Source organism: Ischnura elegans, chromosome 7 (assembly GCF_921293095.1).
Source record: "Ischnura elegans chromosome 7, ioIscEleg1.1, whole genome shotgun sequence".
Classification (NCBI taxonomy): domain Eukaryota; kingdom Metazoa; phylum Arthropoda; class Insecta; order Odonata; family Coenagrionidae; genus Ischnura; species Ischnura elegans.
Window position 1 is genome coordinate 117,259,605 of NC_060252.1, and position 17,303 is coordinate 117,276,907.

Below are 17,303 nucleotides of genomic sequence, written 5' to 3' on the forward strand. Positions count from 1 at the left end.
GGGCTATTGGGACCGTATAACTAAAGAAGCCGTGGAGATCCGTCTTCACCCCAACAATATCAATAGAGATCGAGGACTGCAGCTAAGTAGCGCTTGGAACCTGGCATTAAATAGGACGAGGAAGGAGGAAAAATCCCGGACCAATCAGAGACCACCTAGGTGAAGGAGGAGGGTATATATATCGAAACACCGCGACAACGGCATCATCAGCCCTGAGGATGTTGGGAAAGTCTCCCAACGAAACGTCGGCCTACACCATGCAGACCCTGACCCGGTTGGAAACCCGAGAAGCTTTCATCCCGTCCAAGTGTTGGTCCCCACACCCATCTCGAAGAGATCCCTCGTCCAACAGTTGGATCCCACAGCCAACTCGATGGAAAGGGCGACTAATATCGCTTCTGCGTCAATCATCGCCATAGCGACGGACTCCCAAACAGTTCTTATTATAAACAACTCGTAAGTGCACACGTTTGGCGCGCTTGGAGGTAAGTAAATGGGTTTTAAGTTTCCTCTTGCAAGTGAGAAAATATTGCCATTCAATTCCAATTTTAATACTTCTTTTTATACTCTTAGAGCACTTAAAGACGAGATGATAACCGATATGGATAACCGAGCTAAGGATTTTCTTGATGCTTGGGGCCTGAACTGTCTCGTGGAAAAATTTACCGGTGAGTTTGGCTATCGTGTTTCGTTTTTATGCGGAACTCTTATATTATTTCACCGTTCAAGATTTTATCTTTTGGGTTGATGTTATCCTTAGGTAGGATATTGTATTTTTTAAACCTTACGTTTCCTCGAAAATAACTCCGGTCAATTTTCGATGACTACCCGTATGAATTACGCATTTCGTTTCTAATAAAACGAATGCATTTTAACTTAATTAATGTGTACCACAGTATCATTAGTTCTGAATGAAATGTTTGTATTCTCATTTAATCCATTGACGAAAAGTTTCAAGTAGTTTTCCATTAGATTTCAATTTCAATTGGATTGAATTGCAGGTTCATGCACACCGGATAACCTGAGTTCCACTGTACAAAGAGAAATGCAGATACTTATGCACTAATTATGCGAACGACTCTACCCTAAATGTATATAATATCAAAGTGTAATATCAGACACTAGCTTCTTCCAGAGACCTCTTTATTCATTTCATATCACAATTTCTTATTCTCCTCTCCTTCCTTCCAGCTCATATGTAAATGGCTTCCCTCTCAACAATTCCCTCTCTCGTTTCAACAACTCCAATAGAGTATGTGCACTCGGGAGGAATACGACTGAAATGCAGTTTATTCGATAAAGTGTATCGTAAATATCATTACTTTCGATTAACAGCATTAATTGTTGCTTAGTTGGTTTAATAATTACTATTTAATATGCATTGTTTTCGCAACGATATTAGGCAGACGAAAACGCTCATCTATTGGCTCCTCGGTATGTGACGTCATTCTGAGTAGTGTAGAAATGCCGATTCCACCCAGAGTGTAGATATGCCGATTCCACCCAGTTATCACTCTCCAGATCTCTTCTCACGCTCCACATGCATCCGGTCCCAGCGCTTCGAGTTTATCAACTCAAGACTCGAGCGTGGGAATGACTCTGACGTGATCCGTGGGAGCGTAACCAGTTCAAGTCAGTTATGCTTGTCCCCCTCTCTCCCGACATTACATCACCCTACACGTGCGGTTGCAACGTGACTCCTCCCACTCCCGCATATACATGACTCCCGAATGATTATTAGCTCATTCAACGTTACCATGGCCTCCAGAACTGTCGCTGAGCTGCAAAGAGATCCCGAAGCCTCCCTGGAGCACACCAATCTCCGGGTGGAGAAGCAGTCAGATCCTGATACTTACATCGTATACATCCCTCATCGAGGCAAAGATTTTGTGCTCTCGGTACCTTTTAAGACAGTTTACTTCTGTGTATTCCGGCACCAAAGAAAGACATTTGAAGTGGTCGGACAGAAGGTGACTTTCTCCGGCTTCCAGAATGAGAATGGGGTAGTGGAGAGATTTAATATAACCACTCAGGATGACATTACCGATCCGGAAAAGCGGCGCCTGGCGGAAGAGCAGCACCCAATCATCTGGTGTGATGTGTACGAATGCATCCGACCTCGAGTCTACGCAAAAGGAGGAGGAACGAGGACTCAAAGTGATTGTATTGACGGTCCAAAACCTGTGTGTTACACAGACCATAGACAATCAAAAGTGGATTATGGTACCACAGAGGCTACTAAAGGTACTCGTCTGAGAGTGATAAAGTTTATACTCAAAATTGCTGATGATATGTATATTTATTGACAATAAAAAAATGTCTTAAAAGATTTTATGCTCTTTTATTAAATAACAACACAGGGTAAAGGTTAACATTTTTTATTTCAACAAATTTTATTTCGTATACACCAATCAGCCAGCTTAAAACAATTTTTTCTGGCACACTGTAGATTACCATCCATATGGATTTCAATTAAACAACCCTCATTCGTGGTTAGTTTCGCGAATGAGGGACACCCATAAAGTTCCAGATTAGCCACACAAATTCCCTTGGGAAAAAGACTTGTTAAGAAGGCAGCTTTTTGAGCACCCTTTGTGAATAGATATTTAAAATTTTTAGTATAATTGTGAAGTATACTCTCCAATTCTGAATAATCTACATCTCCAGAGTATTCGCACAAGCCGTGATAGTTATTTTTCAGCCAGAATGACTCTTTTGTAGAAAGCTGTCTCTGTGGCAATTTAAATAGCCACGTATTACAGCATTTGTTCTGTACAGTGATGATTGCCAACTCCTTGACAATGAAATTCCCATCGCTGTCTGTAAATCCTTGAAATTCGATAATAGCACCCATCGTGATGTATGTCCAACTTACAAGGTTTTTACGCCCGATGCCAGGGGTTGAACTTACATCAAGACCTTTTAACTTACAGAACTCTCATTCGTGCCAGAGGTTAAAAAGCCTTTCATTCATACACAGGCTATTCATCAGCCGAACCATACGTTATGAGTGCCATCTCTAATTCAAGACGTTCAAAATCACAATCTGTGATATTATTTGCTAGTTTTGTGGCGAGAAAACGTCTGACTTTGTCACGACCAACCAACAGTCTCTGGAGGAAAAGATCTATCAGCTTGAAGAGTTTCACAAATGCAAACCACTCATCTTCCTTTAAGTTAAAAGTCTTTTTAATAACCAAATGCTTCTTCCCAAAGTAATTTGCATAAGACAAACAGGAAGTTAAAAAATGCTTTTCTCCTTTGTAAAAGAACAAATCCACGTCCTTTTCACAGTTCAAGATATTTTTCCACTCGCTTTGTGAAACAATTACACTTTTTTTTCCAACTTGATTAAATTGCACGACTGATTCAAAGTCACAGCTGGGATCGTATCCAATACACACACTCTTTGTTTTTGCACTGTTCAAGTAGTACACAGTTTGAAGTACTAAATTCTTTAAGTTGTGGAATGAAGTAGGAATGGGATGTTCAGCGGGTCTCTTTCTCTTCACCGGTGGACGATGTAGATCCGAGGTCTCCGACGTCTGCATGACGACTGATGTATGGTGACGTTATTGTCCTTATTTAGAGGATGATGACGGAGGAGGGGTGGGGGAACATTCATCAGAACATGGATCAACTTCCACCTTTAGACGGTTGTATTGAAACCATTGCGCTAATGAATGTGCATCTCTCAATGCGCAAGTGCTGTTGCGCAACTTGTGACAGGGATTGAGGCAGGAAAAGGCAAGGAAGGAACATTTTTCGGGAGGGGGACAGTTTAACTCTTTTTCGAGAGAGATGAAAGTGCGTCCCGTGAGATCGGTCAGGAACTCACACTCTGCTTCGCTGAATGCGTAGAGAGCGGTTGCACCCTCAGTCATAGCTTCCAGGGTAGATGAAAGTTCGGTGTGAGAAATGAATCCCTCGTTGAAGGAAGTCTCATCTCGTTGCAGGGGGTCTGGGAAACGTAGCTTCTTTCCTCCGGCGGTGAGCTTCCCATGTTTCTTGAAACTGCCCCAAAATAGACGATTTGAATCAACGTCGACGGCTGCAAGCTCCGTCACCCCGCCTTGACTATAAGTCGCAGATACCACGATCTGCATTCTGTAACAGATTCTTCTCAAATAATCAACTCCTCCTCCTGCTCATCATATTTATTCGGGAACAGCACCGCTGAGCTCTGGGATGACATTTGGCCCGCCTCACTCGCTTGAAGGTCTGATGAAACAGCTTCAGGGCTCGGCAGTCGTTGAGATGAGGGATGGTGTGATGAAAGTGTGTGAGGAATTTGTGTAGTGTTTGACCTAATGATTTACTTGCGGTATAGAGGCAGCAGTATTCACCGCAAATGTCCGAACGAAAGCTTTGAACTTGAACGCAGTTGCGAGCAACTGAGAATGGTTTTAAAAATTTTCTTATATTTGAGACAAAAGGAGGCAAGGCGTACGAATCGAAATACTCGGCCAAATGATTGTGTAAATAGACTGCAACCCAGTGTGAACCTGGTAATTTAGACGGATCTAAATTTATTATGTAAACCCCATTTTGTAGTGATTTTGGTAACCTATCAGATGCGTAAACTCCGCGAAATATACTGAGTGGTCTTAGTAACCTGTTAATTTGAATCCCATCCATGACTAAAAGTTTGTGATAATGTTTCTGTTTTTATCAATTTCTAATGTTGCATCATACTCTGAGAAAAGTAAACACGTAACCGTTCTCGATAATTCGTTTTCAAATCTCGCCTCTATTCTCACAACCCCTCTATCACCTAGACTTATATAATCCTCATTACCCGAATCATCGGGTGTTAGATCGAAGACTAACATAAAATAACCGTGTCCAAACATGTCGTAAGTGATTTGATTACCTCTATTGTAATGCTTAATCCCACTACCTGAGAATATCGTGTCATATGCTCGTGCCCAATACTTTTTACTTGAAAAATTACATTGTAATCCTTCGGATGGAATTTGCACACCGTTCACAAAGAGTGAAAAGTTCTCGAGCGAATAGTGAGAGAGAGCAAATGGATTCTTATTCAGACTTCCCGCATATGCTTCATTATCAACCATCGCAAAAATAACTGTATTCGGTATTCGTCCCACGATCGCATTGTCGAGGCTCAAAGTTCGTCCACCAGAAGGAACAGTAAAGGTTTTCAGTTCCGTGCGTTTGTAATGATATTTAGCGTTGTTGTTTTCCAGGATTTTATTATGTGCAACTAAAATGGATGGGTTAATATCGAAATGTTGAACGTATAAAGTTGCGTCTAAAATTTTCAATAGTCCATCGTCACTCCCTCCCATAAGATAGAAAGCATGATTAGATAGCAATAGTCTTACACCGATATCTACTCGATCCATCATTAACTGCATCTGGTTAAAAACATCTACGTGCAGTTTACCGTACAACTCGACCTCTGCACTGTTCTTAAACCAACCCTTGCGCCTTGTATAACCGGAATTTGATGCATCTGTCATGTTAATATCGTCTCCCGAGTCCAACTCCCACCCCACATTTCGTAAATGTGTTTTGCTCGCATCTATACCATAGTTTAACACATTTTCCATGTAGCTTCTATAATGGTAATTATCCTCTGATGGTGTGACCAACGTCCCATTGAAATAAACGTTACACTGCTCGAAGAGAGAGTGCAGAATATTGTTTACTACCCCCGGTTGATTGGTAGCTGATTCATTGTAATCAGTCCCGTCTTTTTTACAAAGCTTCACTTTAAGTCTAAGATATATGCTATTCAAATCCTTGTACGCATCCCCAGAGTCTTTGATCAGGAATTCTATAACCGATCGATTATCTAGCGAAGATATGGGTTTGTAGGACACGAGTCTTTTTGCTAAAATGTTAGTTTGCACCGGTGGATTGGGCTGGAACAAATCCAACGAAGATAGCATATGCTCTGCCATTATAGCGAAAAAATATCTCCTCCAACGACCTTCTTTCCTCTTCGACTTCTGATTGACTGTCGCTTTTTGTTTACGCAACTTGGTTTTATTTTATTTAACCTAGGACGTTTCACGATCCTCAACCCTCCTCCAGACATACCTTTTATCTTTTCCTCAGCCTTGCGTTTCAAGTTCTGACCCGCATCGTTTATTCTACTGCGCAGTATCTCCTTAACCGGTTTTATACCAAGGTCTCCAAGAGCTGCTGCTCCAGCGCTCGCGGCCTCCTTACCAACAGTCTTAAGCCCACTAAATAGCAAAGGTTTTGCAAATCGCCACAGAACCGCGAGAAAACTCCCGACACCCCGCCCTTTTTGCACTCTATAAGAAGCCCTATACAAGGGTCCTATCTCTCCTCCCACCTGTTTGGAATAATAACCATAATATCGATCCGACACCAGCGCCATCTCTCCGTTAAATGATGTATTAACGTCAATCAGTTCTTTTTTATAAAGTGTAGCACCACTATCGAGCTTTGCTCTCCACTATGAAAAAATATTGGTTCACCGAGTTTATCCACCAAAAGAATTTCAACACTCTCGATATTATTTTTCTCGACGGGGTAATAGTAAATAGGGTTGAACGTTTGATATTCCCCAATTTTTGAATTCAAGATGCGGATGCAACGACTCAAGGTGTCTCCGACTAGTTGAGGTTTTATTATATCTGTGTAAACGTAAATATTTGTTGAGGAGGCTGCAATGCTTCTTTTTTCTCTTTTTCCTATGTCGCCTTCAGTGTTAATCTCTGCCCTGGCACCATTAATGATTTCAGCTAGCTCATCATTTGTCAACGTTGAATCTTTAAATTGTAGTCTAATGAGAACAGCCGATAATAATGATAGGTCATTTTTTATCTTTTCCTTGCCTTTTCCACTAAAGCCTGACAAAGTTCTATTGAATAAGTTAGCAAACGAATCATACGTTCCTGGAGACAACGAGTATTTTACTCCGCTCGCAAAAATTTGCACAGACCGTGGTAATATGCGTTCATCAACTCCAACCTGATTAATCCTTACACTCAGTTTATCAATATAACGCATTACTTCATTTGAAATGTAAGTTTGTTTTTGTGTACTGGAGGTAATATATGGTCTTGCAAATGCCACCGCAATACTGTCATAAGTACCAATGGGAATTGTAAAGTATGAATCATCTAAAAGTTTCACATTTATAACTTCTTTATCCCCTCGAACTAATCCCTCTTCAGTCCGGGTCCTATTATCCTTAGGAGGCAATTCGTCTGCTACGCGAGACGCTGGAGTAAGGTTTTCGATAACAGCAGGTGTGTCTTCGGGAACTTTTTTTACCTCAATAGAAGGAATCGAAATCTCAGCTAGACCGACATACCACTCGTTATTTTCTAAATCGATGCGATGACTTAACTTTGTACGATAATGAGCGATTGTATTTCTTGGGAAAAAATCCCTCGAGCTATCGCTGGGTAGTGTAAGATAAAATTCGTTCATATTTTACTGACAGAAGAAGCTGAAATCCACGAGTTAAAAGACGGTGGGTATCCGTCCCACTTGATAAAATACTCCAACTTAGGACCACTCCCCCGACGTCTCAATATTTTCTCGATCCTGTACTCCGTGTCGGGAGACACGTTAACTTTGACTAATTCTTCCGCGTAGAAACTACCCTTTATATCCTCCCCGTTCAAATCATTCAATTTATAGGTTGGTATTAGTTTCATTCGATCAATGTTTGTAACTTGAAATATTTCCTTAGTATAATTTGGTGTGTATCCTTTGGTGAATGGAATCCTCTCTTTACTAATCCTCACATAATCACCTATATTAAATTTTGCATCCGTCTTCTTTAAGCTTTTTCTCCGACTAGCAATGATAAATGCATTTTTAGCATTCACTTGAGAGGGAGCGATCCCAATGCTAGAATGCGTGCTATGGTTATAAGAACTAATGAGTTTTGGAAGCACATCGATATATTTGTGAGTTGTGTATTTTGTAAAATATTTATACATTTTTGTCTTCAGAGTTCGATTAAAGCGTTCCACGAGGCTAGCCTTAATTTCTGGATTATTTGTAGTGTAAAACTTTACACCTTGATTCGAGAGAAAAGTTTTAAACTTGCTATTAACGAATTCCCCTCCCTTATCGCTCTGAATTTTCATTGGTTTGCGCTCGCGAAATATGACCTTAAATGCTTCTATAATTTCCTCTGGTCTTTTTGACTTGAGAGGACTAGCCCACGCATAACGGGAAAATATGTCTATTACGGTTAAAATGTAACAGAACCCATTGTTGTCTTTTTTCAAACTTCTCAAATCATTTAAATCACATTGCCAACACTCATCTATATAGTTTACTTCGTAACGGTTTCTAACAAACTTTTTTCTCGCCGGCTTGTGACGCGTGTACGCTTCTTGAGATTCCAACCACTCGCGAATTGTTTTTATCGGGATTCCAGTCGCTTTATTTAATTTTTTATCTGTGGAAAAACCAGCAGGATGTGCGGGGTTGTTGTACACGCTAGCTATTACGTCGTGTCCCACTCTGACCCGAAAATTTTTGGTACCCTTTTTCGCTTGGTTCGCCTTGGAATTGCTCTCGGAGATGTCCATCGCTCCTTTGGAGATGTTCTTTGCTCCCTTGGAGGTGTGCTTGGCTCTCTTGGAGTTGCTATTATCCGCTTCATTTTTCTCGGTGGAGAATCGCTTTCGATTTGTTCCTTTATTCGTGCCCATGTCGAATCCAACTCTGAATTCGTCCTCTTAATTTCGGCTAACCGCCTTCTCATTGCATCGCTACCCTCAACTAGTCGTGTTGGTGGTGAGTGTTTCACTATCGGAACGTGTAGGGGAGATTTAAATTCTGAAACTGAGTCGAGATACTTATCGAGTATTCTTTTATACAAATGCCACTTGTCAATATCCTTGAGCCCTTTACTTGCTAACACAAGTTTCATTTCTTTATCCAATGTACTCAACCTAGCCTTCGCATGACTTCGATCAAAGACTTCGGGACTCACTACGAGCATTTTCTGCAAACTCATTTTCCTAGCAGGCTCCCGATCACACCGCTTAAAATCGAACCCAGTAGTAATGGCAAAAAGCCACCTTTTTGCACGAGAAGCGCTCGTTTTCTTTTTACACTCGTTCCCCGTTCAGCCAACTTTCTCAGTGTGTTACAATGCTTGTATAATTTTTGTTTCAATGGCTTATCAATTTTATGATTTCCGTTTAGAGTATTCAGACAACAATCACAAATGGCTTTGATCAATTCGTCGTCGGAAGATTTTAATATCGCAGCGCGTAGTTTTGGTCTTGCACACTTTAATGCATGGAGCAAATGTTTATTGTTCTTCAGTCTTTTCATCGTGTTGAGGCATGAAAACTACAGTTGCCCCGTCTTTGGGGAAAATGTGTGTACTAAAACGAAACCTTTCGTCTGTGTCCTGTCCAAGATCTAGAACCAAATAACCAAACGGCTCTTGAGTAACCTGTTTATATACCCTCTCCAACTCCCCCGATTTTTCTGGATAGACCTGTCTCGCTAAGTGTCCAAATTGAGACCTATCCCTAGGGTTTTTAAAGGTTACTATATATTTAGCATTCAGTGAAATATTTCTCGAATGAGGACTCTGATAAAAAATGTTCTGCGTAATTAAAAACACAGAAATGTTAAAATGGTGACTACCTCTGGTGAACAATTTGCATACGTCTTTGCTATAAGCTCCCTCACTCATTAAATCATCAATCACATATACTGTTGGAATACAATCAAATTCCTCGAAAGGAGGTATTTCATGTGTAAATTGAATAGATGATCGTATTCTAGGTTCGCTTCCTGGGCTACAACACCAAATTACCCGCTCTATTGGACTATCAATCATGTAATCTATGTTTTTTAAAAACTTGGTCACAAATGTGGTCTTTCCACATCCCGATGGACCTGCGCAGATGCAGGTAAACGGATGTTTCCATGTTAACGTCATGGTTAACACTGAAAGAATATTATTTTGAAGCCTGTTTTATAATTTCAATCGTCACAAAAAGCTTCTCTGTGTGTCCTTTTTCGCGGAATTTTGTAATGACCCCAAGGTAGGGTATTGATACCATCTTCGCATATATATCTCTTGTCATCAAAAGCAGTTAGAGTGACTTTGTTCATTTCCATTGTATAAATTCGATGCAATTTACTGCGAATTACACTCATTTTACGAAATTCTGTAGAATTTTTGTGTAAACAATGTATATAATCATCGAAATTGATGCTTTTGGTAATAACAGCTTTTGATACTCCCTTTGCCTTCTTTTTTTCTTTACACCCGTGAACCTTATACGAGTAGAGCTTACTTCGCAATCCAACAAAATGAGTCATAATTTGTCCATCACATTCATCTTTAAATTTCCCGATTTCTTTCTTATTTTTGTCAGAATAACAAGGATGATCTTTTGAGTAATTTGAAGTGTCGAATGCATCAAGGTTTTCTAACAAATCACTGTAGAAGTCGATAGTTTTTATGTCATATATAAAACTATCTGTGTCACTGTAAGCAAGAGAAATTTTTTTGTCGTATTTAGGTAGCATTGTTCGATAGTGAAAGTCATACATTAACGTTTTGCTAATGTCTAGAACGCAAAAACCAATGTAAATGGGAATTTTCATTTTGATACAGGTTTTTCTTAAATGAACGCCAACAAGAGACTCATGAAAAATTGTCCTATCCAAGAACTGAGATTTATTGATTAATTTCTCCAATCTTTTTTCGCTAGAAACTAATTCCATATTAATATGTTTGCGTAGGTTCAATAATGTACGACCGAAAAGTGAATTTAATATCAATTTCCAGAAATCCTTTTCAAAATCATTTGTTGCTATTTTTCTACGGTTAGTATTAAGGTCAATGTATGGTTTCAACCATGGAGATTGATTAAACTTGATGACTCTGTGTACCTTTCGCAGAATGAGACCTAGGGAAAGAGCTTGTTTTAGATTTACGTAGTGAATAATATATTTTACCTTGTCATAAAGAGTTGTCAACAATTTTTTGTGTTTGCCACCGGGTGGAATTTTATTTTCAGGGCACAGAGGAAAATCGGAGTGCAAGTCATGGAGGTTTTGTGGATAATGGATGTCTACTTCAAGTATATATCCCACTTCACTTTCATCTGAAATGTTTTCTATATTTAAATTTTCAATTTCCTGGGATGAAAGCCACTTAAAATTTGAGTATGGTAGTGGTCTAGACATGGCCCAACCGTAGAGATTGTTAGCGTCCAAATATGTCAAGTAGTTCGTACTTTCTCTAGAGTTATAAATATCCATATACTTGTTGTTGGCTTCACAATATCTCTTACAGCACTGTGAAATTCCACCTCGAATTCCCTTCTCGAACATCAACAACATATCATAGTCCGTCAACAATTCCAATTCCATTCCGGTGTATTTCAACATTGCGTCAAAGGTTAATGATGGAGCAGTATAATACCATGCGGGATCTAATTTGTAAATGTTATAGCACATGTTGCGAAAATTTTCAAACACATCCGCTAAAAGTGTTACATCGCTTTTCAGATACACATCGCTGTATTCGCCAAGAGTTTTGCAGTTGAAAGCATTCCACACATTGCCTGCATGTTCATAATCTTCGTTTGAAATATTTTCCTGTGTAAGTTTACTGAAAAATTTTTCCTTTGAAGGTAAACGATTTTCATCGAGTTTTTCCCAAGAATCGGTGTATTCATAGGGATACACTCCCTTTCGCGTGACTAAATGTGTTTTTTCACCAAAAACCTTCTGCGTAAATTTAAACTCTTTCAAATTCGCAACCAATGAGGCCAAAGATGCTGCCATGAAGCGATAGGTATCGAGAAATCTTATGCTAAAATTTTCATCGATAGATTTTCCGAAAGAAATATACTTTTCTTCTGAATTTGGAATAACAAATATTTCCCTCTCGTCGTAATTCAATTCGCGAACAATAAAGTGTCCATCATAGGATGAGAGATTATGGATGAAGATTGGGAGAAATTTTGGCATTTTATATTTTATATTACAATCAGAGTGTGCTGGACCACGATATTTCCCCGTCAAATGATCATGATCTCTAACCCTCTCATTATCTAAGCCTTTCTCACAAATGTGACAAACAGTGGCATTTACAAACTCTGTTTCCTCTTCATCACTCAGGGATGAAATCGGAATTATTTTTTTGTAAAGTGAAAATACTTTTTGCGCTTCCTCTTTCATGCATTCGATGAAAACCCGTGTCGCGTCTTTTCCTCTGTATAATTTGGGTTCCAAACATCCATCAGGTGTAATCATCATGTAACAAAAGCTGAATGGAGTATGTTTTTGTATCTTGTGTGTGAAAGAGGCTTGTGGATTTGGTTCGCAAGAAGAAATATTCTCCAGGAGGCATTCAAAATCCGCGTAAATTACAAACGGTACTCTAAATAAATTATTAATTTGAGTAAATTTTAAAATTTTATCTTCTTCGCTAGGCATAACAATTTTGGTAGGCTCGCCCGTACTTCGACAAAATTCTTTGTGAGCATCTAGTATTTCTTCATCATTGTAATGAGTGAGGCAGCGTTTGCAAATAAAGATTTTGTGCTGGTGTTTTGTAATTTGGGAGCTTAAGAGTCTATTGAAATTCTTAATCCAACAATAATGCGCGGTAGTGTCGTTTGAAATGTATAGCAAGTCTCGATGGTCCGGAAGCTCAACGTCTACAATTTTCATGGGATAAACGTTATTTCTTTCATCTAATCCAAATACATTTATCGAAATATTGTTGACTCTCTCAAATTTTGGAATATCTTTCAATTGGGCGGGATATGTAATACAATCCCAATCATAAGCATTATGAAATTCAATGGTGTCAAAATTTGGAATCCAATCGGGACGTTGGACATTCTTCGAAAAGACAGCGTACTTGAAGCAGTAATGGTCATTGTTTTTAACATTAATTATAGCATTTTTCCTAGCGATATTGGTGGGAAGTGGAATATAAGTGGAACCTCTTAATGATTTATATTTGTTAATCCGCAATTCCATCCCAATAACATGATCTAAAGTCCATCCTGATCCTTTAGCTTGGAATTCAGACTTTTCTCTTAAGATTTTTGAGAAAGCCTCGTCAATATAATCTTCAATAACATCAGAAACGAAAACGCGACGATTTGGTGTTTTGAAAGATGCTTCCATTTGCTCTCCCTCACCTTTCTTAAATTGACATATTAGAATAAGATTGACCTTTAATGAATTATATTCATTCACTGTTTCAATTATTTTGTCTACAGTTTGTGCCTTTATATCATTCAAAAAGGAAACTACGTCACGGCTTCCGTCCTCATCAACTGAAGTTATCCAAAATGTTTTTACTCGGGATCCAATAGCTGATTCTACTTCCATGAAACCCCTACCTAACTGAGCTGTTGCATTACGTCTGTGTTCATTAGTGTTTTCATGCGGTAAGGCTTGGTCTACCTGATAGTATATTTCACAGAAATTGCAAAATTTCCTACCTTTCGCCTTGTCAAGTGTATATTTTAATTGATTATATGTTTGAAGATCATCTAATTTTTCGTCATAAAATATAATGCGCTCATTGACATACGTAAGCGCTTGTTCTAGCTCCTGTGGGGTCACATAACGCCCGGCATTAAAATTGTTTAGGATGGTGGATATGAAGGATGACATATTTGATGATTCAGTATCCTGTTTGAAGAGGAGAGATAAACTTAATTAATTGGGGATACAAGTGTTCTCGCTAAAAGTTCGATATCAAATGAAGTACCTGCATAAAATAATTAAGTTATATATGAAACATGGTTAAATATAATTAAAAATGTACATCATAAAGAGGTATATTATTATAAATATAACCAAAATAATATGGAATCAGGCTGACACTCACCAAATCACTGTCTGAGTTGGTCCTCCTGATTCCTGACTTCTTATATCGACGATAGCTATGCTGGTCCTGAGGAAGGTTCTCGAATTTTTTACAGTCTTCTTTAAGTGAAGATTGCTGTGCTGGCTCTGAGGGTGGTCCTCCTAATTTGACTGACTTCTTTAGGTGAAGATGTCTATGCTGACTGCTTGATGGAAGAGAATGAGTCTGCTCCGATCGAGTCGCGTTTTTATATCCTCAGAGGGGGACAAGCATAACTGACTTGAACTGGTTACGCTCCCACGGATCACGTCAGAGTCATTCCCACGCTCGAGTCTTGAGTTGATAAACTCGAAGCGCTGGGACAGGAAGCATGTGTAGCGTGAGAAGAGATCTGGAGAGTGATAACTGGGTGGAATCGGCATTCCTACACTCTGGGTGGAATCGGCATTTCTACACTACTATTCTGGTCTATCTCATCAGCGTGCAAGGTGTTTATCGTGTTATGATCGTGTTTATGATTCAATAAACTACGTGTGCATTGGAAAAAGTTGGTGGATCTGATCTGTGTAATGGGAAATACGTTTAAGTGCTTATCGTGGAATCAGGTTTCGTGAGGGTTTCTTCAAATAATATCCCGAAGGTGGATGCTTCAATGATTGACCGTGCTGATTATGTTGGACTATACCTACATGCCTCGGCTCGAAGTTTTAATGTTGAACTGGAGCTTTTTTGTTGTCTTGTCTCATTCATAATATTGAGAAATGGACGAAAAACCTCATCGGAAATTAGGTCTAACATAAGTGAATTAAGTAAGATTGTTTACACTAGGTAATTGGCCAAAAGTTTGTTAGCACGATTCGAGGGTTTACGGAAGGAAAAGTGCCGGTAGGTAGATAACTATCGATATTTGTATTATTGTCATTTCAAATACCGATCATAATTTAATTTACCTATTTAACTATTTTCTATTCTATTATTATTTAACCTACTGACCCGCGAAAAATAATTTTTCATGTTCAGTTATGGCCCGTGGTGACTGGATGAATATCCATGGTTAATTATTAAACTGCCGTTACTGAGCTGGGTTCTTCTTCTTCTGGGCTATTTAAGGTTTTAAACGTAAGCACAAATAACTGAAGTTACATTTTGGTCCAGTTTAAGCAGTAATCTGATCTTAATTTCTAAAAAAAAGCACTTTCAGTCGACGTATTTGTTCTTTCGTGGAATTAATGTATTCAAAAGCAGAGTTCTGATTATCTCAATGTTTCTACAAGTTATTTTCAGTTCGCTAACATAGATATGTCAGTCAGATGTACATTTTCTTGGTTGAGGTGTATGAATAGCATTTGTGAGGTATGTCTAAAAATTGGTTATTGAAAACTTGGTCCGGATGAATGACGGAAATCTCTCGGGCTGGAAATCAAATGTTTGATAGTTAGATCAGACGATTACTTTTCATTCATTCGGTTTCAATATGCTTCTCGAAGCATTTGTTAGCACAATTTAATAATTGGTTCATTTTATATTTCTTCACAGCATAAGTTTATTGGTTTTCAAGGTACAAGTGTCTTCTTATGACCGGTTGTGCTATCCATTAAGCGAGGAATCCCTGCGCGCGGTGCATTTCCAAAAAGTAGTCCCGACTTGTGATACGTAATAATGAGCTTATTTCACATTCGATTTAGAAAATATTAGCATCACTGTGTTTGGAATTAAATTACAAACATTTTGAATACCCAAACTATCACTTTTTATCGAAAATTAATTTTCCGTTTTTTAGTTAGTAGTACGGGTACACTTACTAAGTTAGTTACTAATTAGTGACTTAGTTTTCACGAATTAAGTCGTACTATTTTCAAGGATCATCACTGTTTAAGTGTCTCTTAATTTTAATGTCACTATAAATCTGCAAACGAACGCAAATGCGAGAACCGAGGAGTAAGAAATACGATTAGGTAGTTCGAGGTAGAAAAGTTGATAGTCTTGTCGTCAGCGTAACCGAGAAACAAATGAATTAAAAGATGTAGATGATGGCATGTACACACTTTAAATCTAGTTCATAAGGCATTCCATGGCTTCTTTCCAAACTCAGTATACGCTGTAGAGGGGCTCACCCTAAAGAACAAGGAATGTCTGAGAACACGTCGAACAAAATGACGTCACAGCCTTGAGAATATGGCCGACTGGTGTTTCAGCGCATCATTAATTTTGCAAATTTTAATAATTAATATCTCGCTTAAAAAGTACCTCTCTATTCTCAGACTCGGAATTTAGCCTAATTGAGGTGTAAATTCTTTTTTAAGATCACTTCCCAAAAATGTGCACATACTCTATTGGCAACAATCCAAATATAAACATCAAATAAATAATAGGAATCAAAACATAAACATAATATCAAACGTTACAATGCGTATGAACTGCAATATAGAGCTGTGTATCACGAAATTTAGAACTCAAATCGAGGATATATAGACCTATATACTATGGTATCCATATTACAAGGTGTAACATACCACAGAATTTTTAAATAATTTTTCTCCTGATCTAGCTATTCTTGATGTTTACATGTCAAGAAGTTACGGCTGATTTATGTACTGTATAAATAGCTTAAGTTATGAGTAGAAAGTAGCTTCCTTTTCATTTAAAACGTTGGTAACTAATTGCAAAAGAGTATAACCAATAAACATAAAGGCTAGTTTAATTATGTAAATATTTTATATATTTATTTCAGTTCCTTAGTGGAAGATTGTGAGGTGTTGATGGACACTGTGAACTTATAGGAAAATTCCTTGTGAGTTTGTGTCAGTTTGCCTTGAGGTGCCTTGGGTGAAAAGGAAGTTCACTCGTTACCGAAGTGGAAAATGTGTTGCAGTTGGTTTCGACGATTTCAGCCTTCCTGAATTTGGAAAAGTGGACAGAATAATTTCCAACGAAAATGATTGAGTGTTTCGTCTACAAAGCTCTGCACACCTTGGATTTCGACAATTTTTTTATGTTTACGAAGTTCTTGAAACCAGCATAGTAAACTACATCAATGTTGAAAACTTAATATCTTTTCAGCCTGTAATTTATGTGAGAATGCCGGACTATTGCAGCAGAATTGTATGCAGCCTTCAGATATTGTGTAACAAAATGTTTCACCTGAAAATTTGATTCTTTTTAAAAAGTTGCCTCATTTTTTAATATATACGTTTTATTAAAGACCACTGCTTTCTTATATCATTTAACCTATTTGCATTATTTATGGCATTCAATTCCTCATGATAGTGATCCGAGGTGAGTAAGTCTTCAAGGTAACAAGTTGCAGTAAAAATTATGAACCCCAAAATTTACTCTAAGTAAACATTTTATTTTTAAAAAGTGCATTTTCTGACTCTAATGTTCGTCGGAAGTGGCGGAATTAGTACCACGAAAGGATATTATAATGTTACTTTCAAATGGTGGCACTATTAATAATATGAAATAT

General features: G+C 38.4%; 1 long non-coding RNA gene across 1 annotated transcript; it reads left to right on the plus strand.

Annotated features, from left to right (window-relative positions):
- The first annotated feature begins 255 nt into the window (after positions 1 to 255).
- LOC124161908 lies at positions 256 to 17,064 on the plus strand. Its single transcript, XR_006865437.1, has 3 exons — positions 256 to 485; positions 574 to 668; positions 16,569 to 17,064. It is a non-coding gene; the product is annotated as an uncharacterized LOC124161908 (long non-coding RNA).
- The last annotated feature ends 239 nt before the right edge of the window (positions 17,065 to 17,303 follow it).